The sequence below is a fragment of the Juglans microcarpa x Juglans regia genome, chromosome 4S (assembly GCF_004785595.1).
Source record: "Juglans microcarpa x Juglans regia isolate MS1-56 chromosome 4S, Jm3101_v1.0, whole genome shotgun sequence".
NCBI lineage: Eukaryota > Viridiplantae > Streptophyta > Magnoliopsida > Fagales > Juglandaceae > Juglans > Juglans microcarpa x Juglans regia.
Window position 1 is genome coordinate 24,976,578 of NC_054601.1, and position 16,520 is coordinate 24,993,097.

Consider the following 16,520-nt stretch of genomic DNA (forward strand, 5'->3'; position numbering starts at 1 on the left):
TGTAGATCTCAAGACAAGTTCTATGGCTGCCAAATTATGATTTCTTTTTTTTCTTTTTTTTTTTTGGCAGGAACATTTACATGGGCTAGGGCTGAGAATGGAGAAAAGCAATAGGAGATTAAGCTAGTGATAGATCATGATATGAATTAATTTCATGCTATCAACCCGATGGATTCGAATGAAGTGATTTTGTGTGTCTTTGTTTGTTATTAACATACAATTTTATAGCTTTGTTATTATTGATACTGTTGGGATAATGGGCTTGTCTTCATGAGAATTTATTTATATTTGCTTTCATAATTAATTATCTTGTTGTATTTCTATATAATAACTTCTTTTTTATTGTCAATTACGGAGCGGAGAAAATTACATTTGAACATAAAAAGTGAGGCCATTCAAATATTGGCTAAATACCCATTCGATTGTTTATTATAATATGTCTAAGTTTTAACAATAGAATGTTCAGTTGTAAAAATAATAGGAAGATTACAATATCTATTTCCATAAAGATTTGGGGATCAAATTATTATTATTTTTTTATATTTTAAATGGAATTATTGGTATTCAAACAACTATTAAGGATGAAGAAATTTCGTCCTAAAAAATTATGTTTAAACGATATTATTGGCGTTTGAGCACATATTAGCTTGGGATGGAAAACTTTTTGTCAAAAAATCCATCTCAAAGAAAATCTTTTGAGACCAAATTTTGAATTTTGACCAAAAATGATTTTTGGCACGGAACTTTTGGAACAAATTGGGGATGGAATTGTTTTCGTCTGCCTCGTTTGTATTCAGGAAACTTATCAATTCTTGTCATCTCATCTAATCATTACAATTTTTTTAAATTTCAATACAAAATAAAATAAACAATTCAAAATTTTTAAATCTCAAAACAAAAATAATATTAAAAAATATATTCTAACAATATTGTAATCAACTTTTAAACTTTAATCTCAACTCATCTCATCTATGAAAATAAATGAGCCGTAATTTTGGAGGTGAAATGAAAAGTTTTTGGAACAAAAATACTTGTCCTTCTAAAAGAAATTTTATTGCAGTAATTTTCATTATTCCACGATATGGTACGAAATGATGGATAGATAAGTAAAAAATAATAAATAGTTTTTCAGTCCTTGATTGTTACATTAGAGATGATGAAAAAAATTAATAATAAGTGACATTTTTTTTCTTTAAAATTGAGAATCTTACTATAATAGCAATAGATAAACACACGGCTTCAAAATTTTCACTCATAATTGTTCAAATTCAGGACGTTGTTGATTTGAGACTGACTTTAACTTTTCCTTTTTACTGAACAGCGAAAGCTACGTTTGGAACATGAAAGCAGCTGAGTCCATATGAGCTGAGTTCAAATTTAAGCCTAACCTAATATCTAATAACATAATTCTCAAGTCACTAAATATTATTTAACTCAAGATCTATTTACACGTGGGATTCATAATTTTTTTCAACTCAACAATTCTTTACACGCGAGATTTACAACATTTTTTAACTTCTTATAAATACATTTAAACATCTAAATATATCTAAACTTAACTTAAGTAGATCTCAAAAAATTCATAATATCATCTCAACTCACTACTATTTATAAAAAATTTAACTTATTTTAACTCAGTTCAACATATAAACACAACCTAAATAGAGGGTCTGGACCGGACCAAGTCAGGTGAGAACCCCAAGGCCACGAAGAAAGTTGACAGATAAGGTTGTATCAACTTTTTGCTTTTGTAACTTTTGTAAAAGAAAAATGCATCTTTTATTTTGGTTTTGAATTTATTTTTTCACTTATTTTTTTAATAATGATATTTGTACAACTATTTTACAATATATTCTATAATTAATTAACTAATATAACAGAACAACTTCCTAAAAATAGTTGAATTTTAAAACATAAATAAAATTTAATTGTAAAATAATTGTATAAAAAGTAATGTGTATCATCACTCTTTTATTTTTATCACTTTAATGGTATTGCTAAAAAAATTACAATTGAAGAAGTTAATCCTATATAAAATATGCGGACCCCCTCAAAATTATAATCTCGGCTTTGTCCCTAATAGGGGTTCAAGTTTTGCTCATCTCATTGCCAAGAAAACCCATTACAAATTAGGGAGTGACTTAGGCTGCGTTTAGATGTTGAGCTAATCTGAGCTGAGTTCTTTATAAATAACAGTGAGTTGAGTAGGTGGAGTGAGTTATGTGAGGTCCATCTAAAATGAGTTTAGATGTGTTTGGATGGTAAAATGAGTTTGGTACTATTTATGAAAAATTGAAAAATGTTGTGGGTCCCACGTATAAAGATATGTTGAGTTGAAAAAAGTTGTGAATCTCACGTGTAATGAAGTTTTGAGTTGAGATGAGTTTGATAATTTGAGAGTTGGGTGTTTGGATGTTAGACTCAGGTTAAAATTAGACTAGACTGAATTGATCTTAGCTGAGTCTTGCAACCAAACAGAACCTTAGTCCGGTGCAATAAAGCTCCCTTTTTAAACCTACCAATTGAAAACTTACACGTAATATTTTCATTGATTTAAATATATATATATATATATATATATATATATATATAAAAGATGTGCCCAATCTTACCTTCTTATTGTCTTCTTCACCATGGATATATATGGCGAGGGATGCTATTTAGCATCCCACACCACGCATTTTATATATTTTAATAATATTTTTTATTTTTATTATTTTTTATTCTTGTTAAACTAATTGAGTTGTTCTTCTTATCATCTATACACTATATATTTCTTATACGAAAAATAAAAGAAAATTGAAATAGATGTGGTATGTAATGTGTGAGGATGATAATTAGAATTATTTATTTTGAATTGGGTATTTGGTTGAACTCAATACTCTTAGTCATGGAGATCATGGGGTATGAAGAATTAGGCAGTAGGAATGCAATTTTGATGAAGACGACAAGGAGTGTAAACATCATGATGGAACAACAACTAAATTAATAATAGAAAATCTTGCGCTGAGAAAAAAACCCTATTCTTGCTCTCTCCCTTTTCTCTCTACACAATCCCCCTAAAAAAACTCAGGCCAGAGGAGGGGTTGGAACTTTGGCTCCTCCCTCCCTCCCTCTCCATTCCTCCCTCATCCCTCCCCCCTCTCCTCTCTTGTTTTTCCTTTATTGTTCTGGTTTTATTTTTATTTTTTCGTTCACAGTAGGGTGAAATACAGATATGTAGTTCTCCGGAGCCAGGTGACCACCACGTTCCCCACCGCAAGATTCCTAAGGCGCCAATCCTTCAGACGGACAAATAATCTCATCAAACAGAGTGGCGCGTGAGCCACACGCGAGGCCCAAAGTGCACACGTAACATCCACGCGTCACCGCAAGGGGAGCTCTATCGCTGCCACGCACAGCTTTTCTAGGACCTGGTCCATCGGTTTCTTCATACCTGATTCTCCACAGCACTTCCAGGGTGGCGCGTGTCCCTCACGTACCAAGTCACGTACTTCCAGGGTGTTTGCATTTTTTTATTTCCTCTAAGGTTGAAAATGAGGATTTACAGCTTTCCAAGCTGTAATCCGTTATTTTCTCATGTATCGTTTACGTTTTTTATTATCTCTTTTGTTTTAGGTTAAAAAAAATATACATAGTCTCTTGGATTTTGTCCATAGAGTGTGTCCTCTACTCCGTCTTAGACAGAGTGTGGGGTTGTTTAATTCTGTCTTAGGACAGAATGTGGAGTTTCTTAAATCTGTCTTAAGACAGAGTGTTGTCTCTCAGACAATTTGTCTGTAGAGAGTTACAGCAATGGACTAGACCATGTTAGTCACAAAGAAATTTGTGTATTGAGTAGTCTTAAAAGCAGTAGTTGGCTTGTATTCTGTATATCTCAGGTCAAAATTGTAATGTCTCGTTATGAATAAATGGAGTTTGTTCTACCTTAAAAAAAAAACAACTAAATTAATGGAACAAGATTATTCTGAACCAAGCATTGTATACAAATCAATTCAATGTGGAGAAAATTAACATATTAGGGTTATTCCTGGCAGCTAATGTCAAGAAGTTTTTTTAAGCCAATTATTGTATGGTAATTGAGGTGCTATGTGGCTCAAAATGTCCAAGGAGGTGCAACATTTTCATTATTTTTGGGTAAGTTTTATTGAACCTTGTTGAGCTACAACAAATCTTCTTGTTTCAATAGGCTCAAATTTGCCTCACCTAGTGAGTCTCTTGCTTGGTTGCTTATTTTGCTTATAGTTATCTATTAAATTTGGTATAATTTTATTTGTAAGATTGAAAATTTATTTTTGAAATCAAGTTATGCAACGTGGATGGTATGTAGTGTAAAAACTTGTAAATATAGAAAAATAATATTTCACGAGTAATATAAATAATGACATAATGTTCTTAATATATATATATATATATAAATTAATTAAAAAACATGGCCATCCAATTCTTCTCATAGGAGACCTAGGCCAACATGTTTGGTTTTGGGACAACCAGATTGATGTTAAGAAATTTTCATAATGATAATTAGTCAGCACATGTAAGGCCCAGTATTTGTGAGGCTCGGATCATGCACAAAGGCCTAGCCCTTTCCTTGGAGGAGTGCGAAACGGCGCCGTTTAGGGGTAAGTTTCCCTCCTTCCTCAACCTTTTCTCCCCGATTCTTTCTCCCTCGTTTCTCTCTTTCGATTTTTGGTTTCCCTCGTGTCTCTCTCTCTCACGTTACCCACTTCCCTTCTCGTTTCCATCTCTTGTTTTCGTTGGTTCTGTTTCGTGAGTCCGAATCTCATGCCCTAAATTTCCTCCATTTTTCTTTTCCCTCAAAATCGGTTCTCACTCTATCGATCCCTCCAATTCTGCAGATTAATGTGCCTCTCTCTCTCGCGTACCTCTATTTTCTCTTCAGATGCGGCTTTTCCTCTTCCACTTGGTAATCTTTTGCCTACAGGTATCTCTTTCTCCCTCTCTTTTATTCGACATTTAAGACTCTGAACTACAACCCTCTCAACCGGCCCTCTCTTTCTCATCACTTGCAGATTTGTTTTTGCTTTGTGGTTTTTGGTATTGCGTTTTCGTGGGTCCCCGAATTTGTTTTCCGTGTAACCGTTGAAGCCATCACTGGAGAAGTTAGCTTTTGCGGGTAGGCCATTCTCGTTCTCGGTATCTTACGCACGCACACACACTTTCACTTCAAGTCAGTTTATTTCACTCCAATGTAATATTTGAAATATGTAGTTCGTGAGCTCTCGGGCATTTTTGTGTGTAAGCAAACACCTTGTGTTGGAATGATCTTGGAGTGTTGGATTATTTTGGGTTGGACGTGCAGTAAACCAAATGGATACTCGGGATTAAGTAGTGGTTGTTTTTGTACTATTCGAATTTTTATACGACCGTTGGAGTGGAGGTTAAATTATTTGGAGTTACATTATTGTTGTTTTGGTTGAGTTGTTAGTGATTGCTTGCAGTTAGGGGCCATTGAAGTGGGGTTGATATTTTGATTATTTGTGTTCGACGTTGACTTTGGTGGGTGAATAGGTCAATATCAAAATTAGTATATGGTATTTTGGGTTGAAGTGCGGGCTGTCCAGATTATTATATGGTTGTTTTAGTGAGTTGTTTTTGCTATAATATGATTTGGGATTATGGGTTTTAATTATTTAGATAGAAGTTGTGTCAATTGTCTTTTAACACTTAGTGTATATTTTGTTCCTATCAATAGGTGACGAAATCATTAGAGGTCGTTTTCAAGACATAGATAATACTCTGCAGGAGTCAGGTAAGCGGGATTCCTATACTAGGTTTTACACGAATTATTGAGACTGAGGTTGACTTTTTGAAAACCTTACGTATTTTGTGATGAAATGAGAACTTAGGAAAAACCAACCTCGGTCACTTATTTGCACTACTCATGAAATCTGTACGAAAAAGGAAAAATATTTTCTGACATGCATTGTGTAGACATGAGTTAAATTTTGTCATGCTGTCTCTGAAATCTAAAAAAGAGCGATATTGAGAATCTGAAAAATTGTGCATTGATTTAGAAAGATGCTCCGACTTTTGTTTTCAGTATGTGAGAATGATCTGATTATATTTTGGTACTCTGTTTTGTTTTGATATGGCATCTGAAAACCTTTGGCATAGTGTACTGATTTTGTATCTGACTATATCTCTGCTCTGCTCTGTTATGCTCTGCTCTATTTGGGTTGGTACCAACTTCTCTGTCTCTGAGTGCACCCACTTTGGAAACAAAGTGGTTTTATTGTGGTCTTTCATGTGTACACACTTGCGGCTCCGAGAAGAATAAGAGAAAGATTTCACCTCTGTCTTTGCCCGGTTTGGCCACTGGGGATAGCACAATCCTACCACGGGGGTGAAACATGGTCTCTGCTCTGTAAGATGCTCTATTTTGATGTGGTGATGATGCTCAGGTTATGTTATGTCAAAGTACTATAGGTTTTACTTGTCTTAAAATCATCGCTCTATTACTTTTAAAAACATGTTTTGTTCTGCATGATAACTCTGGAAAACATTTTGTTCTGCATACTGTACTTTGTAAATGTTCATGTTTGCATGCTAGCATATGTCCTCTGCTTACTGAGTTGTTGATAACTCACCCCTTATCTCTAAATATTTTTCAGATAATTTTGATGGTTCAGCTAGTGAACAAGAGTAGGAAGTTTTAGTAAGATGCGATGATCGTAGTGGAATAAGTAACTGAGGGTACAAGTTTATTGGAGAGTCTTTTTAGTAGGTTTATCATTTTCGGATTTTGAATAAATGGATTTGTACTTTTTTGGAAATTTTGGAGTATTTAAATATGTTATGGAAGTTGGATTTAGGTTACATGAGCTAACTCTTCGGATTTCTGGGAACGGGGCGTTACAGCACACGTGTGATGCCATGATAGCCGAGAATTAAAAATGCTTCTCATTTTAGTTGATGAAAACTACCAATCAGTTATGTAGCTAAAGCTGAAAAATGTGATTATGAAGAAGTGTTTTGGGCTAGTGGGACATCCAAAGTGCATGGAGCTACGTACCCTCTGCTGCATGGTAGTGGATTCTTTACTTCCCTAGTGCACTAACCACTATGTTGGGAGCATCCACAAGTAATTATTATCCTCCACTCATTAAATACACTATCCACATGGCAGAGATGATAAATTATAAAGTGTTAATTAAATACAGTAATAGATAGGGTCTTTTTGTTGTAAATTCCACCCTAACTGTATTTTTTAGCTGCAAAAGAATCTGTCAAATGGTTAACTTATGTATCTCTCCAAATGGTATATTTTAGATTGCTGCATCTTAGATACTTCATTTAGATTCAGATAAAACTGTTAAGTTATATGTGTCCAGATTTGCCATGTCATGTTTATTATTGACCACATGCCTACAATAATTACTCACAGGTTTGGTATCCATTACCATGCAGAAAATCTTAGAGATTTACAATTTTATACCAAGAGCAAGGTTACAGTAGAGGATTTTGTTAAGACATGTTTTTTTTTTTGGGACAACCAGATTAATGTTAAGACATTTTCATAATGATAAGTCACGGCACGTGTAATTCCATGATAGGTCTTGAGTTTAAATTAGGTGTTGAATATTAATGCTTGGTCCCGCATCCAGCTACCGTGAGTAATGCTGTGATAGGTGAAATCAACGAAACGTCAAATAATAATAAAACTATGTACGTTCTTGATCGTTGACTCAGTCCAGGACTATAAACTACGAGTCTACGACTTTTGTGGAAACAAAAAAGAACAGAGTCCTCGCTTCATCAAGTGATCTTACTTAGAAGTTAGAGACGGTGCGCGGCGACCAAAACCGAAAGCGTTTGTTCGTTTGGGTAAGCAAAACATTCTCTCTTTTTTATTCTGTTCCATAATATTCTGCTTTATTATTTTAACTTATTGAGAATCATTTGTTATGTTTTTAGGCTTACTCACTGTAATAAAAAAGAGTATTTACGACAAATTATTTATAAAAAAAAAATGACTAATTAGCCCGTCGTCTATATCTATGGATCTAATTCCATGCATATATATATATATATGTGTGTGTGTGTGCGCTATCTGGACCTCTTTGCTTTGAATATTGAGATATTAATTTATTAGGATATTGACATTTTTATCAATAGTTAGTTCATCAGCTAACACTCAACTCGTTGCATACAAAATAAATTCACGGCAGCTTGCTTGTTGATTTGGGTATTTATTTTTCTAGCTAGGTGATCTATAAATAATATATAATATGATATGGTTAATTTACTTTGAATGACTGATAATGCATGGGGTTTTCATTTGTTTGCTTATAGCTGCTTTACTAGCTGGTTACTTATTTTAATTTCTTTCTTTTAATTCTTAAAGCCGTCATATGAAAAAATTAGCATTAAAGTACTCTAATTAAGTTGCCCAAAAAATTGGCCCATATTTTTATAATATAATTGTATTGTAATCAGTACGGAGTCTGAATTTGTGTAAGTAGCAGGCCAGGAGCTGGAAGCCAATTAATTAATTAAGAAGATTAATTGTGAGATGGAAAAATCAACAAGTGATGATCAAGAAATTCAACAAAAAGTGGAAACTGCTTCAGTCACAAATGGAAATCAAAAGCATGCTGAAATTCAACAATGGGGTCAGGAAGCTACAAACACTTTGAGTAGTGGAAATGGAAATCAACATAGAGATCAGTTGCTAAATAGCATCAAAGAAATGGCTGCAAGCTTGGAGCCACCCTTATCAGCAAATGAGTGTTGTATCTACAGGATTCCAACTTGTCTTCGAAAATTGAATGAGGAAGCCTACACTCCTCAGGTTATATCAATGGGGCCTTTCCACCATGGCAGCAAAATATTAGAACCCATGGAAAAGTTGAAATTAAAATATTTTCAGAGATTCCTGCGGCAAATTGACTTCAACATAGAGATTTTAGTAAATGCCATAAAGCTAAATGAAGAAAGTGTGCGTAGTTGTTATGCAGAAACCATCAAGTTTAGCAGTGACGATTTCGTGAAATTAATTTTGGTGGATGGGATCTTTATTATTGAATTATTCTACGAAATATGGTTCGAAGGATCAGATAGGTTTATTCGTGAGAACCATATACTGTTAAACCCAATATCGTGGAAGGCAATTATGTTAGACTTGGAGTTACTTGAAAATCAACTTCCTTTCTTTGCTCTTGAGATATTATTTAGCCTTGCATGTGCACCGAATGATGAGTATCCTTCCTTCACTTCGTTTGCAATTAAGGTCTTTGAGGCTAGAAAAGATCAGGAATTTCCTGGAAATCTTGGAGAGAAACCAATTAGACACTTTGTTGATTTGGAAACCAATTAGACACTTTGTTGATTTGACCAAAGCATTTTTACTTCCGTCATCCAGAAAGCTATTGTCACCACATGAAAGTAATGATCTTGCTAGATCAGCTGATCATTTATATACTGTAAGCCAGTTGTACGAGGCTGGAGTGAAGTTTAAGGTGAGATTATGCAAATGCTTGCTTCACCTAACAAGACACTTTGCTGATTTCGCCAGAGCATTTTTTCTTCCATCATCCAAAAAGCTCCTAAAGCTACCGCATGAAAATAATGATCTTCCTAGTGCTGATCATTTATATTCTGCAAGCCAGTTGTACGAGGCTGGAGTGAAGTTTAAGGTGAGCTCAAGCAAATGCTTATTTGACCTGGAATTCACAAACGGAACTTTGGAAATTCCATGCATGAACATGTATAATTCGACAGAGACTACTTATCGAAACATCATAGCATTTGAGCAATGCCATTATCCATATGATTCACATTTTACAGACTACATTGTGCTATTTACTTTCCTAATCAACACTCCCAAAGATGCAGATTTACTTATTAGAAAAGGAATCATCATTAATTGGCTTGCCAACAGCAATTCAGTGGCATCTTTTATCAATAATTTGGGGACGAATAGTATATATGATAGCAGGAAAGGTGCTTATCGGGGTTTGTTTTGAGATTTGAATGCATTCTATAGCAACACTAAGCATACTTGGAAGGCTACCTTGAAACGTGATTATTTCGGCACTCCTTGGAAAACAGCTTCTACTGCAGCTGCTGTTACCTTATTGCTGCTCACTCTCGGACAATTTATATGCTCCATCATCCAAGTTGTGAAGATGTGAAGAAGCTTTGTGCATGAAATTCTGGTAGGACATCACATTTTATTTTACTCCTCACGTTTAGAAATTAATTTGTTAGATTGCTAGTAATAGCTTCGAAAATTTGAACATAACATTCACAAATGTAGTGTTAGAAAAATGATTAGTTTTATTACCAAAACTTTTAATTAATTTGTGATAAAACCTTTCTGATTCTTTGTTATAAAACTTTCAGTTTTTCAACCAAACAGAAAACTACAATTATCACAAGTCTCGCAGTTTGATATCAACCACAACCAAAGAATAACCAATATTACAAGATCTGACCAGATTACAATTATTGAACAGTATAGAACAATATGACGCATGAAACTTATCAAGAATCATAAACAGCAAACAAGAAAGACAAGAAAATATAACCTGTAAAAGGAAATAATGAAAATAACGAAAATAAAGGAAAGAACACACCGATATACGTGATTCGACCCTAATGGTCTACATCTACGGTAGGAATGGCCTCAGAGATCTTTATTGATGAACAATATATCACAGAGAATGTCTCAGTACTTTAGAGTTACAAATCTCTCTCACTTTCTACCAGAAATCGCACTAATTTCTTTTCTAAGAGCAAAACCCTAGAAACCCTAAAATCGCCCCTTTCTCTGCTCTCTCTCTTAGTTGCCATCAAAATACAGAATGAGAATCGAATTAGGGTTACAATGATTAGCAACGAATATATATGGTACAACAGATGCAGACACGTGGAGCAATTCAGCGGCTTAGCAATTTAATCCTCAGATGTAGTCATGGATCTCCCACGTGATTTAAGCAGCTCAGCTTTAATTGTTTCAAAGGTCCAGATTGTGCCACATTAGATCCATTTATTTACACAAGAATAAAAAACACATTAGTAAGTAACACAGCAGATAGATAAATGTATTGACATACATATTATAGATAGGTATTAAGTATTGCTTGAAATAATATGCATTATCATCACTTTCTTCATCTATTAGTACAGAGCCTCAGCTGAGGCTCTAAATACTGTATAAATACACCCCGCATATTTACAGAACATATACTGCACTAGTATCTTCTAACTTCACCACATCTTCATTCTTTACTCTGTTTTTCATTTATTGAGTTACAGATTGCTGTGTGATTTTCCAAACCCACCCTTGCATTTGCTAGAACCACACGAGAGGCCTTGGATTCTATGGTGATTTCTTTGTTGCTAAGTTGTGTTTTCCTCATTACCTACTCGGACAAGTTCTATGGCTGCCAGTGTGTACAAACGGTTCGATGAAATGCCTGAACCCAACGCCGTGTACAACATACGCTCAGAATAAACAAACTCATAGCTCAATGTTCTCCCATCCGTGATTTACATGATGTCCGGTGAATTGTGTGATGCCAATGTTCTCTTTGCAATCAAGTTCGGTCAAAGAAGATCTAGACTTAGTTCATTTGTTAAATTGTTTTTTTTTTTTTTTTTTTTTTTTTTTTTTTTTTTTTTTTTGCAGGAACACGTATATGGGCTGAGAATGGAGAAAAGCAATAGGAGATTAAGCCAGTGATAGATCGTGATATGAATTTCATGCAACAAGAGTGAAGGTCATGCTATCTATCAACCCGATGGATTCGAATGAAGTGATTTTGTGTGTCTTTGTTTGTTATTAACATACAATTTTATAGCTTTGTTATTATTGATACTGTTGGGATAATGGGCTTGTCTTCATGGGAATTTATTTATATTTGCTCTCATAATTAATTATCTTGTTGTATTTCTATATAATAAATTCTTTTTTATTGTCAATTACGGAGCGGAGAAAATTACATTTGAACATAAAAAGTGAGGCCATTCAAATATTGACTAAAAACTCATTCGATTGTTTGTTATAATTTGTCTAAGTTTTAACAATAAAATATTCAGTTGTAAAAATAATAGGAAAATTACAATATCTATTTGCATAAAGATTTTGGGATTAAATTACTATTATTTTTTATATTTTAAACAGAATTATTGGTGTTCAAATAACAATTAAGGATGAAGAAATTCCGTCCCAAAAGATTATGTTTGAACGGTATTATTGTCGTTTGAACACACATTAGCTAGGGATGAAAAACATTTTGTCAAAAAGATCCATTCGAACGCTTCTCAAACGGGCTGGACAAATTTCATCTCAAATAAAATCTTTTGAGACCAAATTTTGAATTTTGACCCAAAATGATTTTTGGCACTGAACTTTTAGAATAAAATGGGGATGCAATTGTTTTCTTCTGCCTCGTTTGTTTTCAAAAAAATTTTTAATTCATTTCATCTCATCTAATTTAGTTATTATAATTTTCTCAAATTTCAATATAAAATAAATTAAATAATTTAATTTTTTCAAATCTCAAAATAAAAATAATATTAAAAAATATATTATAACAATATTTTATTCAATTTTTAAACTTTAATCTTAATTCATCTCATATCATCTACAAAAATAAATGAGGCATAATTTCGGAGACGAAATTAAAAGTTTTTGGAACAAAATACTTGTCCTTCTAAAAAGAAATTTTATTGTAGTAATTTTCATTATTCCACGACATGGTACGAAATGATGGATAGATAAGTAAAAAATAATAAATAGCTTCTCAGTCATTGAATGTTACATTAGAGATGATTGAAAAAAATTAAAAATAAGTGAAATTTTTTTCTTTAAAATTTATAATCTTACTATAATAGCAATAGATAAATACACGTCTTCATAATTTTCATTCATAATTGTTCAAAGTCAGGACGTTCTTGATTTCAGACTGACTTTAATTTTCCCTTTTTACTGAACAACCAAATAGACTCAATAGAGGGTGTAGACCGGACCAAGTGAGAACCCCAATGTCATGAAGAAAGTTGACAGATAAGGTTGTATCAGCTTTTTGCTTTTGTAACTTTTGTAAAAGGAAAAAATTATTTTGCCTCCTCTCAAGTTATATTGTTTAATTTGACCGTTTAAAAATATTTTTTTATATAGTAATTAAGAAAGTAATTTTAAGTATATTGAGATATTTTTTTATTTTTTAAATATATTTAAATATATTAAAAAAATCAAAAAGTAACAAGCGATCAACTTGAACATACTACTCTTGACGGCAGAGTAGCCCGATTCTTTGTAAAAGAAAAATGCATCTTTTATTTTGATTTTGAATTTTTTTTTTCACTGGCTTTTTTTTTTCATAATGATATTTTACAATATATTTTACAATTAACTAATATAACAGTACAACTTCCTAAAAATAGTTGAATTTTAAAATATACATAAAATCTAATTGTAAAATAGTTGTATAATAAATCATGTGTATGATTATTCTTTTATTTTTATCACTTTAATGTTGTTAAATTACAATTGAAGAAGTTAATCCAATTTAAAATATGCGGGCCCCCTCAAAATTATAATCTCGGCTTTGTCGTAAGAGGGGTTCAATTTTTGCTCATCTCACTGCCAAGAAAACCCATTACAAATTAGGGAGTGACAGTCCGGTGCAATAAAGCTCCCTTTTTACACCAGCCAATTGAAACTGAGACGTAATATTTTCATTGATTTAAAAAAATAATATATCTCCTTATTCTTAAAAGAGTCTATCGGTAAGTATGCAGAAATGAACAGTAAACTTAATTTTATTTGACACCTTTCATTTCGTTTATACCCTTGTGTGAATAGAACTTTACAGAATAGATAGAGAAGTCAATTTGGCCAGGTCGTCGAATCTCTCAACAAACAAATACCACTTCTTTTAACGATAGGTTGTCAAAGCAATAGAAAAGTCGGCACTTTGATTTCGCTACCGATGCATGATGGAGAAAGAGATAGAGAGAGAGAAGACAAGGAACCATGAGAGAGAGAGGTTTGGTTCCAACGAATGCAGAAAGAGAAAAAGAGAGGAAACATTATGAAAGATAAACATGTGAGAGAGTGGGTTTGAGGGGGGAGGGTAGAACGAGAGAGAGCAGAAAGTGAGGGACCGGTTTGTGAAATTTCAAGATGAGAGAGAGAGAATCAGATGAAGAGAAGAAGGTTCGGGAAGGGACGGAAATGGGGAAGAAAAATGAAAAAAAAAAAAAAAAGAGATGGGCTGGGCTGGTAGTACTAGAACAGTAGGCTTGCATTATGAATCTTTTTATAATTAATACACAAAATCTCGACAAGGATCCCAAAAAAGAAAAAAGAACTTACGCAAATAAAGTGTTTATGACATATTGTTAACTCTGTTAATGTTTCCCCAAGCTATGATGCATTACTATTTTCATACAATGCTTTTGCACACCTGGAATTTTAGTTCATGCATTTATTGTCACGTTTCAAAATAAAAAATAAAAAATGCATTTATTGTCACATGGCAACAAAACAAAACCTGCAGGTACGTTTGTATGACCAAATAATTTGTTAATGATAATGATATGCTCACTACCTTCCTATCATCTATTTATTATTTTTTTTAAAGATTTTTTATTTTATTTGATAGTTAAGAAAATGACTATTAGTGATCGGTTTAAAAGGGTAACTAGTAATCGGTTTATAGCTGGCCTCTAAATTTTTTTTTCAAGATTTCTCATTTATTATGCTTTTCATCTACTTTACCTTCATCTTTTAAGGTATGGAGAGATTATATTATTCGTCTTTTTTTTGAGAAATCTAAAATAGTAATAATGATAATTAAACTTATGGCCCTATGGGAGACAAAAACCGTATAGATTCTATTATTATCATAACAATACATAAGTGGTTTCCTCGTTAACAAATGTGCAAGTGATAACTATGGTGTCTTCAAAAGTGTTATTTATCAACAGCTTAACAATCAAAGATACTGGTTGTCATATGTATTTGTGTTTCGCTCTATCATTGTTCTATTCTCTTTTATTTCATTGACCAACAAATGAACTGTGGCCTACTTGATTACATTCCTATGATGTTTTCTATGATGTTCTTGTTGCATGTGGCATCCCAACGTATATGATTTGGTTGTTCATTAGAAATAGTTAATGGTGTCTATGTGTTAGCCCATCAGGCTGATTGTCTGTAAACTAACCCTAGATATGGTCAATCTATTTTGGTTTGGAAATATTTATCACCTCAAAAAATTCATATATATATATATATGATCCATATAAATATATATATATATATATATATATATTTCTTTCAACCGGCAAACGTGCCTCGCATGTTGGCCCCACTGCTAGTATATTGTCTTCTTCACCATCATGGATATATACGGCGAGGGATATTATTCACCATCCCACATCACATACTTTACATATTTTAATAATATTTTTATTATTATTATTATTATTATTATTTATTCTTATTAAACTAATTGAGTTATTCTTCTTATCATCTATACACTACATATTTGTTATACAAAAAATAAAAAATAAAATTAAAATAGGTGAAGTGTGTAATGTGTGAGGATGATAAGTAGAATTATTCATTTTGAATTGGGTATTTGGTTGAACTCATTACTCTTATTCATGGAGATCATGGTGTATGAAAATTTAGGTAATAGGAATGCAATTTTGATGAAGACGACAAGGAGTGTAAACATCATAATGAACCAATAACTAAATTAAAAATAGAAAATCTTGCACTAAGAAAAAAATCCTATTCTCGCTCTCTGTCTCTTTTCTCTCTATACAATCTCCTCCCCAAAAAAAAAAAAGACCAAATGAGGGGTGTTGGAACTTTGGCTCCTCCCTCCCCCCTCCCTTCCTCCATCATCTCTCATCTCTCTTATCTCTAGTTTTTCTTTTATTTTTCTGGTTTTATTTATTTTTTTCGTTCACAGTAGGGCGAAATGCAGATCTGCTGTTCTCCGGAGCCAAGCGACCACCACGCGCCCCACCGCAAGATTCTCAAGGCACCGATCCTTCAGACGGACGACAAATCTGGTCGAACGGAACAGCGCGTGAGCCATACACGAGGCCCAAAGTGCGTGTGTGACATCCACGCACCACTACAAAGGGAGCTCTATCGCCGCCACGCACGGCCTTTTTGGGACCAGAGCCATCGGTTTCTTCAAACCTGACGTTCCACCGTACTTCCAAGATGGCGCTTGCCCCTCACGCACCACCACAACCTCGGTGTTCACATTTTTTATTTCCTCTAAAGTTGAAAATGCGGATCTACAGCTTAGAATTTACAACTTTCCAAGTTGTAATCCGCTATTTTCCTATGTATCTTTTACATTTTCTGTTATCTCTTTTGTTTTAGGTTAAAAAAAAATAACAGTCTCTTGAATTTTGTCCATAGAGTGTATCATCTACTCCGTCTTAGACTGAGTGTTGGGTTGTTTAATTCTGTCTTAGGACGGAATGTGAGGTTTGTTAAATTTTTCTTAGGACAGAGT

General features: G+C 33.4%; 1 long non-coding RNA gene across 1 annotated transcript; it reads left to right on the forward strand.

Annotated features, from left to right (window-relative positions):
* The first annotated feature begins 9,336 nt into the window (after positions 1-9,336).
* LOC121261923 lies at positions 9,337-11,910 on the forward strand. The gene is made up of 2 exons (XR_005940025.1): positions 9,337-10,181; positions 11,657-11,910. It is a non-coding gene; the product is annotated as an uncharacterized LOC121261923 (long non-coding RNA).
* The last annotated feature ends 4,610 nt before the right edge of the window (positions 11,911-16,520 follow it).